Source organism: Mesoplodon densirostris, chromosome 10, assembly GCF_025265405.1.
Source record: "Mesoplodon densirostris isolate mMesDen1 chromosome 10, mMesDen1 primary haplotype, whole genome shotgun sequence".
NCBI lineage: Eukaryota > Metazoa > Chordata > Mammalia > Artiodactyla > Ziphiidae > Mesoplodon > Mesoplodon densirostris.
The window spans coordinates 108,959,378-108,965,443 of NC_082670.1; the positions used below are offsets into that span (position 1 = coordinate 108,959,378).

The 6,066-nt window shown below is 56.1% G+C and overlaps 1 non-coding gene across 1 annotated transcript; it reads right to left on the minus strand.

Annotated features, from left to right (window-relative positions):
- Positions 1-664: 664 nt before the first annotated feature.
- Positions 665-737, minus strand: TRNAW-CCA (transfer RNA tryptophan (anticodon CCA)). The gene has a single exon. It is a non-coding gene; the product is annotated as a tRNA-Trp (tRNA).
- Between the last annotated feature and the right edge of the window lie 5,329 nt (positions 738-6,066).

Consider the following 6,066-nt stretch of genomic DNA (forward strand, 5'->3'; position numbering starts at 1 on the left):
AGTTTTAGTAAGTTTATGGAGTTACAGCCATCACCACAATCTAATTTTAGAACATTTCTGTCATCCCAAATCTGTCAACGTATCTTTTTAAAATCAATTTATTTATATATATATATATTTATTTATTTATTTATTGGCTGTGTTGGGTGTTTGTTGCTGCACACAGGCTTTCTCTAGTTGCGGAGAGAGGGGGCTACTCTTTGTTGCGGTGTGCGGGCTTCTCATTGCGGTGGCCTCTCATTGCAGATCATGGGCTCTAGGCACGCGAGCTTCAGTAGTTGCAGCAAGTGGGCTCAGTAGTCGTGGCTTATGGGCTCTAGAGTGCAGGCTCAGTAGTTGTGGCACATGGGCTCAGTTGCTCTGCGGCATGTGGGATCTTCCCGGACCAGGGCTTGAACCCGTGTCCCCTGCATTGGTAGGCAGATTCTTAACCATTGCACCACCAGGGAAGTCCCTGTCAGTGTATTTAAAATTTTCATTTCTCTGACTGAGATTAAGCATGTTTTCATTAAGAGCCCTTTCTATTTCCTTTTCTATGAATTTTCTGTTCATACCTTTGCCCCTTTAAAAAATATATTTATTTAGTTGGCTGTGCTGGGTCTTAGTTGTGGCGTGCCAGATCTTTGGTTATGGAGGGTTCTTATTTGCAACATGAGGGATCTAGTTCCCTGACCAGGGATTGAACCTGGGTCCCCTGCATTGGGAGCATGGAGTCTTAACCACTGGACCACCAGGGAAGTCTCTGCCCATTTTTTAATTGTACTTTTTTCTCATTGATTTGCAGACACTCTTTATATATTATGTTCCCAGACTGGGTTAAGTGCCTTTCCTCAAGCAGGCACCTGGGATTCCAATTCCTGTAGACTAGAATGAGCAGAATCTCTTGATGTGCCTGCATCTCCACCACCCTGTGAGCTGCCTGCACAGAGTGACCATACCTGGTCTCAGTCCACATCCCTGACCTCTCAGCAGAGGACCTGGCCCAGAGTAGGTCTCTGCAAAAAAGCCTGGGTTCAATATTTGTAAATCTGTGGTCTTTCCCCCTTACAGTTCCTATCACAATTTGTGACAATGTATTAATTGATGTCAAGTCGGCTTGCTCCCTGAGGCAATCCATGGATGGGTACCATAGCCATTTTTTTCAACACTGTATACCCAGGGTCCAAAACAGTGTGGCTTAGCACATCATTTTAAAGTGCTGATTGGACTTATTAACAAACCAATTACTAAGTGGTTTACGGTACCTGGAGGGAGAAAGATATTGGAAATACCCCCAAAGCGTGCAGAGAAGGAAGGCCGAAAGCAACACAGCCACAGCACCCAGTATTTCTATGAGGGACACGTCCCTGACCCAGGGGCCTGAATTGGGTGGATGGGGACCCTGGGGCCACCAGGGCAGGCAATACCGACTCCATCATGGCATCACTGTGCAGAATGTGGGCCCAGGGTAGCCAGTTTCTCAAGAGAAGCTGGAAATGAGTCTCTTTATTTGAAATCTCCCACTTCAAAATATTGCTACCAATTAGTTGTTGCATGAGCCCCTGAGACTTGGGCTGCCAGTTTTCAAAGGCTGGGCTACAAAACTCTTTTAAAATACATGCTCATGAGTAATTCTTGTGACAGCCCCGGGGGCCGACCTGAGGCTCAGAGTAGGAAAGCGACTTGCCTTCGGCCACCCAGCCAGGAGGGGTAGTGTGTGCTGGGGAAGTCCTGGCCCTAGATCCTGAGCTACTTACTTCCAGGAGGGAATGGGGGCATTCCTGAGGAGCAGGGAGCTCATTCTCAGAGCCCTGTGGCGGGGTGGGCCTGGCCTGGTGCCCGATTAGCCCCTGCAGAGGGAGGTGGGCAGGCCGAGCTCCACCTGGAAGCCCATCGGGCTGTGGCCTTCTCTTGCTCTAGACCCCGCGCTGTCCGATCCCACGCGCAGCAATTAATCATTGTCGCCTCTTGACAACGCTGGTATAATTACCTTGTATTATGAGTGAAGTCTCGGGGGCTTAGGCCTGGGGAGAGAGGCCGGGCACCCTGAGGACGGAGCTGACTGTCCCTGCCCTCCCAGGCACAGTGGGCGCACATGCTGGAGGTCTCTGTGGTGCTCTCTCCTCAAGCCCCCGACCCCAGACTTTCAGGCTGCGGCAGGTCAGTGGAGCCAGGCACCCCGGGGCCAGGGCGTGGGTGCTGGGATGGTATAACGGTGAAGAGAAGGTGCCGGCTCCGGCCCATCTGCCCTCATTCCCTTGTCCCCAAAGGATTCCAGCCGCTGGGCTGTTGTGAGGAACCAGATAGACCCCCTCCCCCCAGGGAGCAAGCAAAGACAAGACGTTTTTACATCGTGCTAAGTACTCACTATAAAAGAAATATATAGAATAGACAGAAAAGTGAGGCAGAGGAGGGCAACCCTGCTCTGGAGGGTGGGGGGGGGTGACATCTGGGTAGAGGTCCTGGGCTGGGAAAGTTCTGGCCCCAAAGAACAGGAAGGAGGCAAGAGAAAGGGACCGGGTCTGAGGGGTCAGCAAGCCCTGCTTTGTATGTTCCAAAGGAGTTTGGCTCTTACTCTAAGTTCGGAGGGTACTTCTAATACATGATTTCTTGCTGCCAACTAAGCTGCGTGACGTTGACAGTTGGCACGTCTGTAATTTCCTGCTGGTCCATCCATCCTTTCAACAAACGGTTATGGGGCATCTACTGAGGGTCAGCCTGGCCCTGGGGGCACAGCAGTGGCAGAACAAAGCCCCCGCTCTGCAGAGCCCAGCTCGTGGAGGAAGGGACCCCGGCCTACCTCTCCAACTCGCACCCCGGCGGCAGTCTCCCCAGACCCCGGTCGGAGACCCGCGGCCGCCAGGTGGCGCTCTGCGCCTGCGCACCGGCCGCCGCTCTGGGGTCGCCGGGGCCGAGACCAACCCGCGCGGGGGAGGGGCGGCGGGGGGCGGGGGCGGGGCCTGCGCCGCAGGTTGTGTGACTTTGGGTTTGACCTGCCTGGAGAAGAGCTAATCCCGCCTTATAATAGACTCCGGGGAGATAGGGAAAATGGCTGCGGTGCTATCTGCGTCGCCATGGGGATCATCGCATGCGCTCGGGAGCGCGGACACGGGCGGGGCGCGAGCCCGGAAAAATACAGCCTTTGTCGGCGGCGCGTGTCACTCACGGCGCGGGGACCTCTGGCGGCTGGGCTCCGGTCTCTCTTACCCCAGGTGCAGAGCGACGAGGCTCTGGGGCCCCTGGCAGGGCGTCCCACTGAGGCGGGTTGGGACCCCTGGGTGTTGCCAAGCTCTCCGGAAGACCCCTCTCCCTCACACACCCACGCACCCCGTTTGGGTCACAAGCACTCATGTTACACGGCACAAACCACTCCTTCCACTGTGGCGTCTGTCACACCCGCACGCACCATTCTGTCCCTCTGGCGGCGGCCAGTTCGTGTGTCCCGCCCCCAGCCACAAGCAGGCACAGGGACCGGCCCCTGCCCCCTTGCCCCGCTAGCAGCGCCCCGTAGCACACACGACAGATACACAAGGACACAACCACCCTCACGCAGATCTGTGCACACCCCAAGCCACACGCTGGGTGCACACTCCTGGTAGTCACAGGCATGTGAGGATGCACATGCGTAAGAGGGTGCGTGGCCCCAAGCCCCTGTAACACACCCGTGCCTGAAGGTACACATACACCCCCGCCCTGGTGGCAGGCGACACCATCTCCTGTGTGCACCCGTAGACGGCCCTGCGGAGGGCAGACTCATGAAGGCACTCACAGTGCCGCCCCCCACACACACCTGTGCCCACGCGCTTGCACAGCTGCTCTTTCACACACGTGTCTACTCACCCTGAGGGACATGAATGCCCACACGGTCACGTGCAACACACCTTCCTCAAGCAGCCTCACCTGGGCCATCCCCAAACAGCGTGAGCGCTCCACTTGTTCGAAGCACCCGCGTGCACACTAACGCCCTTGCTTGTTCAGTGCCCACTCACTGGCACACCCGCCTGCCCATCCAAACACGCCGGGCACACCCGGGGGCTCACACTCGGGTGCCGCTGGCAGGCAGGCGGCACGGCACCAGACGCCCGAGTGCCCCCCGCAGACGGCTATCTGCCTGCCCATCAACGCGCGCGGATCTGCGGTGGTAAATGATGCATTCGATGGCGGGCGCATTTGTTGTGCGCGCTCTGAAAGGGCTCCGATAATCTGGAAGGCAGAGATAAGGAACACCATTTATTCCAGCGCACTTTGGAAACAATTCCCAGCCCTGTACAACCCCATTCTCGGGCAGCCTCCGGGAGCCGGGCAGATAACGATTGGCTATTCATTATCTTCGCCGGGAACAAAGATTATACGGCCAAGATGAAAAATTACCCCGGACAGTGGCGCAGCCCCGCGCGGACCCCCCTGCCCGCTGCTGCCGCCCCCGCCTTGGTGCCCCGCCCGGCCCGCGGGCTCTGCACTCACGCCCTCCCGGCCCGCCCGTGGGCTCTCGGCGGCGCGGGGCCCCTGGCTGTCCCTCCGTCTCAGTCTGTCCACCCCGCCCAGCCCATCTTTCGTGTCCCCACTTTCCCCTCCTTCTCTCTGGGGCCCTTTCTCCTCCCTCCCTCCACCCACCAAGGTCTCCGAGCCTCCCTGGGTTCTCTTCTCTCTTCTCAGCTCTGTTTTTGTCCTTCCGAGCTCTCTCCTCGCTGTGTGCTCTCTGTTATCTCTCTTGTCTCTCTGTCCGTGTCTCTCTCTGGTTAACACTTTCACTGCTTTTCTTCCCATCTGACCCTTTCTGCCACTTTTTAGTTGTTTCTCTCTGTCCCTGAGTGCCCCCAGCCCACCCCTCCACCCCCTACCAGTTCCTCTACCACTGTTACTTTTAAAAATCTGTCCTGGTGTCTCCCCGTTTCGTCCCCCTTACCTATCTCTCTGAGCCTTTCTATCACAGACTGTCCATGTCTCTCCATCCACCCCAGAGGGCCCCACGTCTCCTGCCCTCTCAAGCTGTGTTCCTGACCGCTGACCAGAGGCTGGGAGGCTCCAGCCAGCTCTCGCTGGCCCAGCCCAGCAGGGAGATGGCAGCTGGGGTGGGGAGTGGGAGACCTGGAACCCCCCTCCAAGGAAACAGAGCACAACTAGGAAAGGCCCTGTAGACACAGCCCCTGCTGGGTTCATGGGGCTGTGCTCCTGTGCCCCAGGACTGGCTCCCCCTCCCCCTCCCCACAAAGAGGCTGGGGTTTTGGGAGCGGGTGGTCCCAGAGGGGCCACCTCATTAGAGCAGTTATTCAGCATGGCGCTGGTGTAGGCAGATAAGCCTTATCAGCTCATCTCCCCCTCCCACAGACAGACAGAAAGTGTCCTCACAAATGGCACCCCGGAGCTCCTCTGGCTGCCTGCCCTGCTGGTTAGGGAAAGTGTGGATGGCAGGCAATCTGGGAAGACACACATACAGTGTCACCCAGGGACACACTCCTCCACAGACCACAGACACAGAGTAACACCGGGTAGAGAAACATACATTGTTCAAAGATATATTCATATACACAGATGCCCACACCCCACATACACAGATACAAACACCCCACCCAACACACATCAATCCCACATGGAGCTATACACAGATATGCAGACACATTTGAATACACTCTCCACCCTCCCACCATCAGTTCTAACATAAAATGATACACACCCATGCCTATGCTGTTAAAGACAGACACGGACCCCAATTCATAGACACAGGATACCCAGAGACACACTGCTACTGACCCGTACAGGGACTGACACCAATTTATAGACAAACACTTGGAAATACCCACTTCCCATCACAAGGTCCATGGACACAGTGACCTCAGATACACAGCCAAAGGGACACACATCCAGTTCCACAGATACTCCCTCCCAAGTGCACTTTCGGGGTCACATTCTGAAACGCCCACACACAATCCACAAACTCTCTGGGACCCACAGTATAGATACACAAACTGTCTGGGACCCACAAGAAGAAATGGACATACTAATAGACTCAGTTTTGCAGACTTCCCTTCCCATGTGCTCACAAATGTACACACACACGGGCACGCAGCCCAGAGCACATGCACAGGC